Source organism: Pleurodeles waltl, chromosome 6, assembly GCF_031143425.1.
Source record: "Pleurodeles waltl isolate 20211129_DDA chromosome 6, aPleWal1.hap1.20221129, whole genome shotgun sequence".
NCBI classification, from domain to species: Eukaryota; Metazoa; Chordata; class Amphibia; order Caudata; family Salamandridae; genus Pleurodeles; species Pleurodeles waltl.
This window is the reverse complement of record NC_090445.1, coordinates 1,294,762,196-1,294,777,908: the sequence shown is the minus strand read 5'-3', so window position 1 is coordinate 1,294,777,908 and position 15,713 is coordinate 1,294,762,196.

Genomic DNA, 15,713 nt, shown 5'->3' with positions numbered 1-15,713 from the left:
TATTTCCTATCCTCTCACTGAGGGTACACTCTGAGATACTTTGGCATATTGTCATAAAAATAAAGTACCTTTATTTTTAGTATAGCTGTGTATTGTGTTTTCTTATGATATTGTGCATATGACACTAAGTGGTACTGTAGTAGCTTCACACGTCTCCTAGTTCAGCCTAAGCTGCTCTGCTAAGCTACCATTATCTATCACCCTAAGCTGCTAGACACCCTATACACTAATAAGGGATAACTGGGCCTGGTGCAAGGTGCAAGTACCCCTTGGTACTCACTACAAGCCAGTCCAGCCTCCTACAGCTTTTCCATGATTGGCACATTTGATTTACTATTAAGTCCCTAGTATGGTGCACTAGAGGTGCCCAGGGCCTGTAAATAAAATGCTGCTAGTGGGTCTCCAGCACTGGTTGTGCCACCCACATAAGTAGCCCCGGAAACATGGCTCTGACCTGCCATTGGAGTGTCTGTGTGTGCAATTTTAAACTGCCAATTCGACGGGGAAAATGCATCCACTTGCCAGGCTTAAACCTTTCCTTTTTATACGTGTAAGGCACACCTAATGTATTGTAGGAAAGTAGCTTCTTTGTAGCATGGTTACCCCCACTTTTGGCCTGTTTGTGAGTGTGTGTCAGTGTGTTTTTACTGTCTCACTGGGATCCTGCTAGCCAGGATCCCAGTGCTCATAGATAAAAAACAATATGTCAGTGTGTTTTGCCTGTCTCCCTGGGATCCTGCTAGCCAGGACCCCAGTGCTCATAGTTTGTGGCCTAATGTGTATGCCTGTGTAGTGCCTAACTGTGTCACTGAGGCTTTGCTAATCAGAACCTCAGTGCTCTCTCTGCTCTTAAATTTGTCACTGTAGGCCAGTGACTACATTTACCAATTTCATTTGGCATACTGGATCCCCTTTATAAGTCCCTAGTAATGGTACCTAGGTACCCAGGCCATTGGGGTTCCAGGAGATCCATATAGGCTGCAGCATTTCTTTTGCCGCTCATAGGGCTATAGGGCTGAGCTATATAGCTCAGACAAACCCTTACACAGGACTGCCACTGAAGCCTGCGTGAAATAGTGCACACACTATTTCACAGCCATTTACACTGCACTTAAGTAACTTATAAGTCACCTATATATCTAACCTTCACTTGCTGAAGGTTAGGTGCAAAGTTGCTGAGTGTGAGGGCACCCTTGCACTAGCAAAGGTGCCCCCACATAGTTCAGGGCCATTTTCCCAGACGTTTTGAGTGCGGGAACGCCATTACACGTGTGCACTACATATAGTTCAATACCCATATGTAACTTCACAATGGTAACTCCGAATATGGACACAGAGGGTGGACATCATTGACATAGACTGTCCTGAGGTCCTGCTGACGCAATTTGGAGGAGGTAAGACCTTGCCTTCCCCAAGAACGATGGTAACCCTGTGTTTTGCGTCTTCTTCATCCCCTGAGGCCTCTGTGCACTCTTTGCAAAATTCCTTTGTGCACATCCTGGCCTAGGTCCCCAGCACTCCACCCTGTGATGCTCATCTTGCTGAGTTGTTCTCTGGCGGCGTGGGACATTCTTTTGTTGTGCTCCATCAACTGCATTTTGCACCTCCTTTGAACCCAGATCCTGTGGCTTCTAGCCGTGCTGGCTGGCATCCTGAGGGCTCGCTAAAGTGTAGAGAATCCCTTCTTCTTCCTCACATAGAGTTGAGGCCCCCAGGACCCTCTTGGGTCTATCCAGCACCATTTTGATGAAAAATGCACTTTTGCCATAGCCAATGCTTGTTGGCGCCTTCCAACACAAAATCACATCTGTAACAATTTTCATACCATAGGACATCTTCTGCATTGCACAGAAACCCGCTGGGATCTTCCTAGGGTGCATTTCTGCAGTCTTCAACTAACCCGGGACTCTTCTTTTGTACCCTCTTCTAGGTTGGCAGGGGCTCCTGTCCTTCCTGGAACCTCTTTCGATTACTGGACTTGGTCTCCATCCTTTGCAGGTCTTCAGGTCCAATAATCCAGCAGTTGTTCTTTGCAGACTTGGTTGGCTGCTGCAAAATCCCCAAAACGAGGTGTAGTGTGTCCTAAGGAAACTTGCTGTACTTTACTCCTGCTTTTCTGGGCTCTGGGGTGGGGTAATTTACTTACCTTTACTGTATTCTTACTCTCCCAGTGATTCTTCACACACTATACTAGTCTAGGTGGGAATTTGTGATTCACATTCCACTTCTTTAGTATATGGTTTGTGTTGCCCCTAGACCTATTTTCTCCCTTTGCATTCTATAGGATGTCCTACTGTTTGCATTTCTCTATGACTATTAACTTGTCTAATTTTGGTGTCTAGTGTATATACTGTGTATAATACTTACCTGCAGAAGGAGTATTGTCTCTATGATATTTTTGATACTGTGTCACCCAAATAAATACCTTTATTTTTGGTACTGCTGAGTATTGTCTTTACTTGTGTATAAGTACTGTGTAACTATAAGTGGTATTGCATGAGCTTTGCCTGTCTTCTAGTTCGCCCTAAGCTGCTCTGCTATAGCCACCTCCATCAGCCTAAGCTTCTAGAACACTACTACATTCACTAACAACGGATACCTGGACCTGGTGAAAGGTGTAAGTACCCAAGGTACTCACTACAAACCAGGCCAGCCGCCTACAGGTAGGCCCTAGGTAGCCCCATGGTGCAGTGTATTCTAAAGGTGGGACATGTACTGGTGTGTTTTTACATGTCCTAACAGTGAAATACTGCCAAATTCATTTTTAACTGTTACAAGGCCTGTCACTCTCATAGGTTAACATGTGCGCTGCCTTTAAATAACTCCTAAGTGCAGTCTCCCTTTGGGAGCAGATGGAAGATTGGAGTTTGATGTCTCTGAACTCACAATTTAAAAATACATCTTTTGGTAAAGTAAGTTTTTCAATTGTCAGTTTGAAATAAGCCTGTTTTAGAAAGTGAGCATTTTCTTGCTTAAACTGTGACTCTACTTGCTTGTGTATTCCCTGTCTGTGTCAGACTGACAGTTGGGCTGTTTGTGAATCCCCTCTAGACAGAGACACAAAGGAGGCTGAGGTGTAGTCTGCATATCCTGATGGGCCATTTGAGCTAGAGTGGAGGGAGGAGTGGTCACTTACACCTGAATGGGCTGTGCCTGCACTCACACTATACAGTCTCCAACCCCCTGGTGTGTGTCTAGAGCTAGGCCTGGACAAGACAGGATCCTGTGAACAACAGACTTTCTTTTGAAGTTTCCCTACTTCAAAGGTAGAAAGGGGCATAAGTAGTGGACCCAAAAGCCCAGATTTTGAGATTACTTCTGGAATCAAGTGGAACCTTTGCCAAGGAAAAGAGCTGAAGACCTGGAGGAGGTGTACTGTCCATTGGCCTCTATGCTTTGCTGGGCTGGCCTGTAGTTGCTGCTTCTGCCTGAAAGAGAACAAAGACTGGACTTTGTGGTATATTCCTGGTGTGAAGAATCTCCAAGTGATTGGATTGAGCTTGCCTCCTATTTTGAAGTCTCAGGGCCATCAAAGACTTCTTCTGCCAGCACCTGGACTCTCTGCTGAGAATCCTGCCTTGACAAGTGGTACCCTATCAAGTCCCTGGGCCCTTGAGAGGTGAAGTTGGCAGAACAAGGACTGAAATTCTGATGCTCCACCTGCATCGTGGCTGGGAGATCGATGTATCTCCTTTGCCCTGACTAGAGTAAGGTCCTCTGCTTGGACAGAGTGCACACTGACAGCCAACTAGAGACCCCATTTTGAACATGACAATTATCCCATTCCTTCATTGAGCTTAAATTGGCTTAGCTCTGCCTCTCCATTACAAAACGTTTTGCAGTTGACTTGACTTGACAACCTGTCATTTTTAACATGGTTAACTAACAAAATACCTAAAGTGAATGATAGAAGAAGATAGCACTGTAGTGATCTATTGTTGTTGTATTTTGTTGAATTAGTGCTTAAAATATAACAAGGGGAGGCATACCTGGCACCTAAAATGTGTAATGTTTTTGTCCATCCACGCCGACCACCAGTGCTGGGGCCAGCGGCAGCACCAATGCTCTGAACACGACAGCAATAGGGGGAGGTAGGAACCAGTGGCAGCAGGGACAAGCATTGGTAAGTCATATTATACTCACTGCAAGGGCGTTGCTTGTGGAATTTCTGCTTGAGCAACTACAGCAGGGGTTGATTTCTTAATGGACTCTTCTCTATGCAGCTCAGCAGACAGAAGCTCATAATGCATGTTGCAAATGATGGGTTAATGGAAAAGGTAAAGAAGAATGGGATGTTAAAAGAAAGGATGGGTGAAGTGGTATATGAGTAAAAGGATGTTTGAGTGGGTGAAAGGATGCATAGGTGGGTGATAGGCGATGAATAGGTGCATTAAAGAATAGATGAAAGGATATTTGGTGAAAGGATGCCTTTGTAAGTGAAAGGTGGATGGGTAAAAAGGATGCTCGGGTGGGTTAGAGGATGAGTGGATGGTAATGATGCATGGGTGGATGGATGGGTGAAAGGGTGGTTGAAAGGGTGGATAGGCGAGTGTGTGGATGAATAGGTGGATATATAAATTGGATGGATTGGAATGGTGAAAGTCTAGATGACAGAGAATGTAAGGATTAAATGGTGGGTGTCATATGATGAACAAAACAATGAAAATATGAATGATAATGGACTGGATCAGGAAATGAAGGCTCTCTTCCAGAGAGGGATGACTTCACCTACTCGCTTGGTTTGCTCGTTTATCAAAGCTGTGGTTCAAAGTGGGGGGAATTTTAGTTTTCTGTCAACTCCCTTGACTTACTGTATTTGTTAAGCAAGGCAGATATGCATCCTCGCACCCATCATGATTCATTACCTCCCTGGCCACGGAATTTAGGCCCTCATTCCAACCCTGGCGGTCGGTTATAAATCATCGGTAATACCGCCAACAGGCCGGCGGTAACAAAAATCAAATTATGACCACGGCGGAAACCGCTCAGACAGACAGCCACTTTAACACACCGACCGCCACAGCGGTATCAACAAGCACCACAGCCGTAACCGCCAACAGCCAGGCGGAAGACAATGTACCGCCCATACTATTACGATAGGCCTATCCGCCACCTTTTCCAGGGCGGTACCAATGACATCAAAAGCATGGTGGACACAGAATACAGAAGTCAAAGGACTCACCTCTGGAGACTCAGAGTACAACCACGATGCCATGGAGCCCGAACTGCACATATTTCCGATGCTCGTCTACCTTTTCCTGCATTATGAACACCAATGCCGGCGAAGAAGACCACAGTGAGTACTACTGCCTAGCACACAGGGGAGGGGGGAGGAAAATGAGAGTGACACACAGACACAACAACCCCACCCCCAACCTCATACACACAACCAGATGCACAAACATTACATATCAACCCTGTACCCCTCAGGAATAATACAAGGACAAAATGATTGGAAGAAAGTGAGTGTAATACAATAAAATAACATGGATAAGTGCATCAAAGTACAAACGTATATACGTATTGACAAATGTAGGGACACTGCCCAGTCCCCAATGTCTGTTGGCCACAGGGCCACAACACATAGGGCAAGGCCCCACCTCACTCCTGCAACAACACAAGTAGAACACTGCAGGGGCCTCAGGTCAAAAATACACAGGCACCTCAGGGGGATAGGGGATGGGTGGCACCTCAGCCAGAAGATGGTACAACAACACTGGTCCTGGAGGGGGCTTAATGCCCTGTGCAATGTCCTGGGTTGAGCAAGGCCACAGCCTCTCAAGTGGGTGGTTTCTCCATTGCTTGGTCCTGGGGAGTGCAAGGCCACAGTCTCTCAAGTGGGTGGTTTGCCCACTGGCTGGTCCTGGGGAGTGCAAGGCCACAGTCTCTCAAGTGGGTGATTTGCTCACTGCCTGGGCCGGGGGAGTGCAAGGCCACAGTCTCCCTAGTGGGTGGTTTGCCCACTGCTTGGTCCTGGGGAGTGCAAGGCCACAGTCTCTCAAGTGGGTGATTTGCCCACTGCCTGGCCCTGGGGAGTGCAAAGCCACAGTCTCTCAAGTGGTGGGTTGCCAACTGCTTGGTCCTGGGGAGTGCAAGGCCACAGTCTCTCAAGTGGGTGATTTGCCCACTGCCTGGTCCTGGGGAGTTCAAGGCCACAGTATCTCAAGTGGGTATTTGCCCACTGCTTGGTCCTGGGGAGTGCAAGGCCACAGTATCTCTAGTGGGGGGTTTGCCCACTGCTTGGTCCTGGTGAGTTCAAGGCCACAGTCTCTCTAGTAGGTGGTTTGCCCACTGCTTGGTCCTGGGGAGTGCAAGGCCACAGTCTCTCAAGTGGGTGACTTCTCCACTGGTTCTGGATGGGGCCTTGTGCCCAGAGTGCTGCATACTGGGATGGATGGGGTGAGTGGATGGCTTCTTCCACTGGTTCTGGAAGGGGCCTTGTGCCCAGTGTATTTCATCCTGGGAAGGATGAGGCAAGTGGATGGCATCTCCACTGGTTCTGGAGGGGGCCTTGTGCCCAGTGTGCTTCATCTTGGGAAGGATGGGATGAGTGGATGGCTTCTTCCACTGGTTCTGGAGAGGCATTGTGCCCTGTGATGCAGATCTTGGGGAGTGCAAAGTCACAGTCTCTCACCTGGGTGTCAGACCCACAGGATTTGCAGGGGCCTGGACGCACAACAGACCATGGAGGCAGGACTACACACTGTCCACCGGCGGTGATGGCTGTTCATTGGTGGCAGTGGCGGGGCTGCTGTTGGTGCTAGCAGTGGTGTGGGGAGGCTCCAGCCCATCCTCTTCAGCCTTCGACAGAAGCCCACTGGGGTTGCTGCTGCTGGCAGTGGTGGTGGTGCTGGCAGAGGTGGGGGGAGGTTCCAGCCCATCCCCTGCAGCCTCGGACGGCTGCCCACAGAGGCTGCGGATGCTGGCTTTGGTACTGGTTGCGGTACTGGCAGTGGTGGGGGAATGCTCCAGCCCATCCCCTGCAGCCTCAGATGGCTGCCCACTGGGGCTGCTGCTGCTGGCAGTGGTGCTGGTGGCAGTGCTGGCAGTGGTGGGGGGAGGTTCCAGCCCATCCCCTGCAGCCTTGGACGGCTGCCCATTCGGGCTGCTGCTGCTGCTGGCGGTGCTGGTGGCAGTGCTAGTGGCAGTGCTGGTGGCGGTGCTGGTGGCAGTGCTGGCAGTAGTGGGGGGAGGGTCCAGCCCTTCCCCTGCAGCCTCAGACGGCTGAACCACCATGGTAGGTAGTGGGGGCTCAGAATGAGTTCCAGCGCCAGGCCTCCTGTCCTTCCTGCCTGCTAGTGCAGGCCCCTTGCCCTTCCTGTCAGCAGCCGTGGATTGCCCCTTCCCCTTCCCTCCGGCAGCTGGTGGTGCCTCCTTGTCCTTCCTAGACGCTGCTGTGGTGCCTCCTTGCCCTTCCCTGTTGCAACTGGTGGTGCCTCCTTGCCCTTCCTTGATGCACCTGGTGCAGGCACCCTGTCAGTGTTGCTGCCTGTTACCCGGGATCCTTTCCCACCTGTAGGAGCTATCGACCCTACTGTGGCTGTGGACTGGGTGGCTGAGGTTCTCGCCTAGGTTGTGACTACCCTGGCCCGGTGAGAAGGTCGGGGGGAATGGTAGGGAAGAGGTTAACGGTGGAGAGGAAAAGCTTCTTAGGGACATTGGGGTGGGAAGAAGGTGAAGATTTGGGAGTGGACGAAGAGGAAGTGGTGGTAGGAGGTGTCTGCTGTGTTTGGGTGCAGGTGCATGGGTTGGATGCTGTTGTGAGGTGGATGGCTGTTTGGTGTCTGAGTGCTTGCGTTTGTGTACTTTGGGAAGCGGGGCACAGACACAGTGGGAGAGGACATGGATTTGGGGGTGGAGACTGCCATTGAGGGCGTGTAGTGATAGGCATGATGGTGGTAGTGGATGAGGATGTAGTGCATGCAGGTGTGAGTGAGTGTAGATGCTACTGGGCGGGAGGTGGATGACAAGGAGGAGGGGGACACAGTGGAGGCAGTGGATGTTGGTATGTCTGCATCTGGATGGTGTTTGTGTGAGTGCCTGTAGGATGATGTGTGGTGGTTGTGTTTGCCTGAACCACTCCTGTGTGTTGTCCTGGGTGCATGCTGGTCTGCCTGTGTGCTTGGGATAGGTTGGGGTTGAGAGGAATGGGATTGGGCAGAGGAGGTTGGAGGGGGAGGCTAGAAACAGGGACAATGGCTGCCATCAGGGAGGAGGCCAGAGCCTGGACCGATCTCTGTTGGGCCACCATGCCAGAGTGAATGCCCTCCAGGAATGCATTTGTTTGTTGAAAATGGGCTGCTAGCCCTTAGATGGCATTCAAAATGGTTGATTGACCAACAGTGAGGGATCTCAGGAGGTCAATAGCCTCCTCACTGAGGGTAGCGGGGCTGACTGGGGCAGGGCCTGAGGTGCATGGGGCGTAGGAGATGCCCACCCTCCTGGGTGAGCGGGCACGGGAAACTCAATGAGGGGCTGCTAGGAAGGCAGTGCTGGTAGGAGGGGTGGCAGCTGCACCTGTTGTTGCTGTGGGCACAGAGGTGCCAGCCACCGCAAGGAAGCTCCCATCAGAGGAGGAGTCGCTGTTGTTGGTGTCTCCTCCTGTTCCTGTCGTGGAGCTCCCTTTGCCCTCCGTCCCACTGGTGCCTTCTTACTCCATTAATTCACCCTTCAGGGCCATGTGGGTTGCAGCTCCCTCCTGCGTCGGTGCCAATGCTCCTCCGCCAGATGATGCTAATGCACACAAGGACAGGGTGACAAAACAAAAAGGGGGGAAGACAGAGGAGACACATGGTCAATGCCTGCAACACCACTACAGTTGGTGGACACAACACACAGGGAGCAGCCCTATACACTAAGCGATGCACTAACAGTGCAGGGGAAAAGCACATGCCCATGGGGGACTCTGTCTAGACCCATTTCATGCACAGATGGAACCCATGGAAGCCTGACTAGGTGTAGAGGGCAAATACCACCTTTGAGGTTGGAGTGGGACTGAGCCTGCATATCTGTGGATCGACCTTTGCGCGTCTGCCCTGGCCTGGGGGAACCCACAGCCCACCTCCCCCACCCAGTCACCTCGACAAGCACACAAAGTCACCTGAATGAGAGTGTACTCACCCCCTTGTGGCTGCTGTGATGCCCTCAAGCATCCATACAACTCAGGATATGCCACCACCAGGATATGGTACATCAGGGGGGTCATGGTGCGACGGGCACCCATCCACGTTGGGAGGCCATCCACAGCTGGACCTCTGCCGTCTTCTTGCTCCAGCGGTGCAGGTCCTCCCATTTTTCAGGCAGTGGGTGCTCCGATAATGGTAGACCCCCAGGGTCTACACTCCCTTGGCGATGGCACGCCAAATACCCTTCTTCTGGTGGGTGCTGACCTAGAGGTATAGTGAAGTAAAAAAGTATGTTACTCTCCTGTACAGTTCTTCTCACACATTGGCCACAATCCTCCCACTCTGGCCCAGAAAAACATACACTCACCATCCTCACATGCTGGCCTGCCTGCCCGTCTCCTCCATCCACAACACTCCATACAATCATGTCCCATAAACCATGCACACGGTGCACTCACCTGTTTGTCTGGAGGACCATAGAGTAGCGTGTACTGGGGATGGCCCCATCCACAAGTTTCTCCAAACCCTCCGAAGTAAAGGCAGGGGCCCTTTCCCCAGACACTGAAGCCATAGTCACTTACAGACGCAGGTCACAGCAGCACTTGCAGTGTAGGTCCTCTCCTGTTGAAGGTCAGGTATCAAGTGAGGGAACAGATAGAAAATGGCGGTCACGTCCACAGCGGTGAGTACCGTCACTGCCGGCGTACATCGTCATTGGCTCCTGGAACCCACAGGGCCCAATGATAACCAAAGCTGAATTGCGCAGCAGACTTCGACCACCTGCCGCAATGCTGCACACTGCCAGCGCAGTAACCTAATTTCCCCTTCTCCCTCCTTACAGGTCAGGCAGCCGCCATTTCAGGGTGCCACATGGCAGGCCAACTAACTGCGTCACACCTATTTAGGCCATGCATACGGACAGACAAAGGCACATAGAGATAATTTCACAATTGTGCTAAACACCCTTGTGAAACCTATGTGGTGTATGACCCTCTGCTCACCCTTGTCCTCCCTAGGGAACGTCCGCTGGGGTAGGTGATGAGATGGCGGCATCCTCTGGTGTACAGACCCCTGCTGGACCTGTCGACAATGGAAGACAGACACATCATTATCACTTACAGACTTGATCGTGCAACAATCCAGCAACTGTGTGCCCAGTTGGAGCCAGACCTGATGTCAGCTATCCATCCCACAGGAATCCCCCCTCTAGTGCAGGTCCTGTCAGTGCTCCATTTCCTGGCCAGTGGTTCCTTTCAAACAATGGTGGCCATGGCATCACGGATGTCAAAAGTCAATGGTCTCTAACATGTTGTCCAGAGTGTTATCTGCCCTGCTGAAACACATGCGCAGCTACCTCGTTTTCCCTCAGGTGGAGAATCTGCCCACAGTGAAAGGTGACTTCTATGCCCTGGAACATATCCCCAATATCATTGGTGCCATTGATGGGACACATGTGGCATTTGCCCCCCCCCCCACAGGAATGAACATGTGTACAGAAACCTGAAAAGCTCCCATTCTATGAATGTGCAGATGGTGTGTTTGGCGGACCAGTACATCTCCCATGAGAACGCCAAGTATTCTGGCTCAGTGCATGACGCTTACATTTTGAGGAATAGCAGGATCCCTTATGTGATGGGGCAACTCCAGAGGCACTGTGTGTGGCTAATAGGTGAGCCCAAGGTCCCCACACAGTTTAAATAGGTGTCTGGGTATGGGATTTCCCTAGTGTTTGGAGGATGTCTAACAGTTGTCCCTCAATATCTGCAGGTGACTCTGGTTACCCCAACCCGTCATTGCTACTGACCCCAGTGAGGAATCCCAGGACAAGGGCAAAGGAATGCTACAATGAGGCACATGGGCAAACAAGGAGGATAATAGAGCGTACCTTCGGCCTCCTGAAGGCCAGGTTCCGGTGCCTCCATCTGACAGGTGGCTCCCTATACTACTCACCGAAGAAGGTGTGCCAGATCATCGTGGCATGCTGTATGTTGCACAACCTGGCTTTGCGACGCCAGGTGCCTTTTCTGCAGGAGGATGGGCCTGATGCTGGTCTTGTCGCAGCTGTGGAGCCTGTGGACAGTGAAGAAGAGGAGGCAGAAGAAGAAGATATAGACTGAAATAACATCATCATGCAATACTTCCAGTGAAACACAGGTGAGAAGATGGCACTGGGTCACACATCTCATACTACTGTAGAACATAGCATAAATCTGCCTTTTTACCTCTGTGTATGGACCCTGATATGTCACTTTGCCTTTCCATTTCACAGATCTGGGTCCCACTTAGTGCCCTCTGCCATGTTTACTGCTGCCCAACAACTGTGTAACATTGGTATGTGAACATGAACATTGACATTGCTATATTTCTGAGAGGTTGCAATTACACATTTTTGAAAGTACAGACTGACTCCAGATTGATTTGTGATTTAAGGGTGTTTATTTCTGTACCAATAAGTAGAGGGGGGTGTGCAATGGGCTGGGGTGATGGTGGAGGAATGTCCATGGTAGAGTTCAGTCTCTTGGTCTCACAGGTGCATTGTCCATGGGGGCATGGGAAAGGGGGCAATGGCAGTTTAAGGTGGACAGGGTGACAAAGTGGGATAGCAGGGTGACAATAAGGAAGGTCGTATTTCCTGGCGGGGGTCTTGGCAATGTTCTCTGTCTTGTTCCTGGATCTCATGGACCGTTTGCGGGGTGGTTCTCCTTGTGCAGGGGGTTGGGTGCTGGTGGTCCACTAGTGCTGGCGGAGGTGGAGGGCTGTTCATCGCCCAGGCTATTGTCAGGGGCCCGTTTGTGTGCTACTGTGTCCTTCATGGTGTTGGCTAGGTCTGCCAGCAATCAGCATACAGTCGTGGTTCCCTGTCTGAAATCTCCCTCTTAACATGTAATGGGACTAGGAAGTGTTTTTATAATAACACAGCTGATGTTCTAAGAAAATGTCCCTACATAAGGATGTGTATATTCTATGAATGTTGAAGACTAAACTTTTACCATGTTCACCGGCAATGTACCAAACTGTAGCCTTGACTGAAGCACAAAGTGATCAAGAATGTCTTGTTTAAGAACACAGTGCTGGGCTAAGCAAAAACAGTTAGAGAGATGAAAATAAAACAAGACCGTAAAACAGGTTATTGTAAAAATGACAATGCAAAGCTGAACAAAATATATCTAGGTCAAAGTGCACAGCGGCCTAGTGTGTTGAACTAACGTGCATCGAGCAATAACTAAAATGGCTACATAACAGGTGGACACACTGCTGATTGACGTGTCCTGGGGACAGAGGGATTGTCCCTCTGGGTGGCTGCTGTGGTGGTGTTTCCTGAGGGGGGAGGTTCAGTGGTGGTTTGTGACTGTGGCAGGGGACCTGACTGTCCAGAGGTCCCTGATGGGCTGGCCTGGTCATCTTGATCCAGGCGTGCAGAGCTTCTGTCATCAATGTGGCCTCTTCTGTGGGGGGACTGGGTATGTCTGGCACCCCCTTCCAGTGACATTGGGTTTGGATCCGTTGGGGTGTAAATGCATAGTTTTAGTATCTGTGTGCCATCTTGTGCATAAGGTGAGTTACCCTCTACTCATGTGCTTGCATTATTGTGTTTGCCCTTGTGTGATTAGTGTTTTGGGGTCTGGGTGGGTATCTGTACTGGACTTGCTTTGGTGATGGGGGTCCATGCTTTGGTGTTGCAGCCAGGGCTTGGTATTGGGATGGCGGGGTTGTGATAGTGGGGCATATGTGAGGTGTTGGAGTGATGGGGTGAGGGGGAGGGTAGGGGTATGTGTTGGCATGCAGGTAGGGTGGGGGGATATGGTAGTTAAGATATGACTTACCAGAGTCCAGTCCCCCTGCTACTCCTGCGAGGCCCTCAGGATGTAGTATTGCCAAGACTTGCTCCTCCCATGTTGTTAGTTGTGGGGGAGGAGGTGGGGGTCCACCACAAGTCCTCTGTACACCAATCTGGTGTCTGGATACCACTGAACGCACTTTCCCCCGTAGGTCGTTCCACCTCTTCCTGATGTTATCTCGTGTTCTTGGATGCTGTCCCACTGCGTTGACCCTGTTGACAATTCTCGGCCATAGCTCCATCTTCTTAGCAATGGAGGTGTGCTCCACCTGTGATCCAAATAGCTGTGGCTCTCCCCGGATGATTTCCTCCACCATGACCCTGAGCTCCTCCTCAGAAAACCTCGGGTGTCTTTGAGGTGCATTAATGTGGTGTGGGTGATGTGTGAGGTGATGTTTGTTGTGCTGTGTGATGTGTTGTGTTGGGGTGTGTTGTTTGAGGCATGTGGATGTTGTATGATGGTGTTGTGTGCCTGTGGATGCTGGGGTTGTGTTTGCTATTCTCTCTCGCTCAGCTTTTTCCAAAAAATATCGTTGTAAGGGTTTGTGGGTAATGTGGGTGTGTGTTTGATAGTGTGAGTGTGTGGGTGTGGTGTGCGTATGTGTACCAGGTGTGTGTATTTCGATTTGTCCAATGTAGTTGTGTTTTGTAAGTGTGTGTGTATTTTGAGCGCAGTGGTGTGTACCGCCAATGGACGACCGCGTTGAAAGACCACCGCATTGAATCATGGGTCATGATAGTGTGGGCGTATTCTTGTTGCCGTGACGGTGTAGGTTTTGGTATTGCCAGTTTATCACTGACCTTTGGTGTGGCAGACTTGTGTGGGTGTCTGTATTGTGGTGGATTCCAAGATGTGGGTCGAAATACCTGTAGCGGATTTCCGCTGCTGACACGATATGTTGGCGGCCTTCAGCAAGGCAGTAAGCGGGATTTACTGCCAGGGTTGTAATGAGGGCCTATATTCCTTACACATATATTCCCTTACTATGTAATCATGAATCTATATATTTGCTACTTCAGTCCTTCTGTACAAGAGACGAAAACATTACTCTCTTGAAAGCTTTACTCTGTAGCACCATCACCCTATACCTCTTTCAATCTATCCTCTATCTCCATGCTTGGACTCATCCCAAACCCATTCTACTATTATGATCTCCAAAATAACCCTCCTAGACTCTTCCCTCCTCTACCCCTCCTGGCTCACCCCAAACCTCAGTTTACTACTATGATCTTCCAATCAACCTGTGAGAAGGTAGCCTCTTTCTAGCCTTGTTACCCCCACTTTTGGCCTGTTTGTGAGTGTATGTCAGGGTGTTTGTCACTGTTTTCACTGTCTCACTGGAATCCTGATAGCCAGGCCTCAGTGCTCATAGTGAAAACACCATGTTTTCAGTATGGTTGTTATGTGTCACTGGGATCCTGCTAGTCAGGACCCCAGTGCTCATAGGTTTGTGGCCTATATGTATGTGTCACTGGGACCCTGTCACACAGGGCCCCAGTGCTCATAGGTGTGCATGTATATGTTCCCTGTGTGGTGCCTAACTGTCTCACTGAGGCTCTGCTAATCAGAACCTCAGTGGTTATGCTCTCTCATTTCTTTCCAAATTGTCACTGACAGGCTAGTGACAATTTTTACCAATTTACATTGGCTTACTGGAACACCCTTATAATCCCCTAGTATATGGTACTGAGTGTACCCAGGGTATTGGGGTTCCAGGAGATCCCTATGGGCTGCAGCATTTCTTTTGCCACCCATAGGGAGCTCTGACAATTCTTACACAGGCCTGCCACTGCAGCCTGAGTGAAATAACGTCCACGTTATTTCACAGCCATTTTACACTGCACTTAAGTAACTTATAAGTCACCTATATGTCTAACCTTTACCTGGTAAAGGTTAGGTGCAAAGTTACTTAGTGTGAGGGCACCCTGGCACTAGCCAAGGTGCCCCCACATTGTTCAGAGCCAATTCACTGAACTTTGTGAGTGCGGGGACACCATTACACGCGTGCACTACATATAGGTCACTACCTATATGTAGCTTCACCATGGTAACTCCGAATATGGCCATGTAACATGTCTATGATCATGGAATTGCCCCCTCTATGCCATCCTGGCATTGTTGGTACAATTCCATGATCCCAGTGGTCTGTAGCACAGACCCTGGTACTGCCAGACTGCCCTTCCTGGGGTTTCTCTGCAGCTGCTGCTGCTGCCAACCCCTCAGACAGGCATCTGCCCTCCTGGGGTCCAGCCAGGCCTGGCCCAGGATGGCAGAACAAAGAACTTCCTCTGAGAGAGGGTGTGACACCCTCTCCCTTTGGAAAATGGTGTGAAGGCAGGGGAGGAGTAGCCTCCCCCAGCCTCTGGAAATGCTTTGTTGGGCACAGAGGTGCCCAATTCTGCATAAGCCAGTCTACACCGGTTCAGGGACCCCTTAGCCCCTGCTCTGGCGCGAAACTGGACAAAGGAAAGGGGAGTGACCACTCCCCTGACCTGCACCTCCCCTGGGAGGTGTCCAGAGCTCCTCCAGTGTGCTCCAGACCTCTGCCATCTTGGAAACAGAGGTGCTGCTGGCACACTGGACTGCTCTGAGTGGCCAGTGCCACCAGGTGACGTCAGAGACTCCTTGTGATAGGCTCCTTCAGGTGTTAGTAGCCTTTCCTCTCTCCTAGGTAGCCAAACCCTCTTTTCTGGCTATTTAGGGTCTCTGTCTCTGGGGAAACTTCAGATAACGAATGCATGAGCTCAGC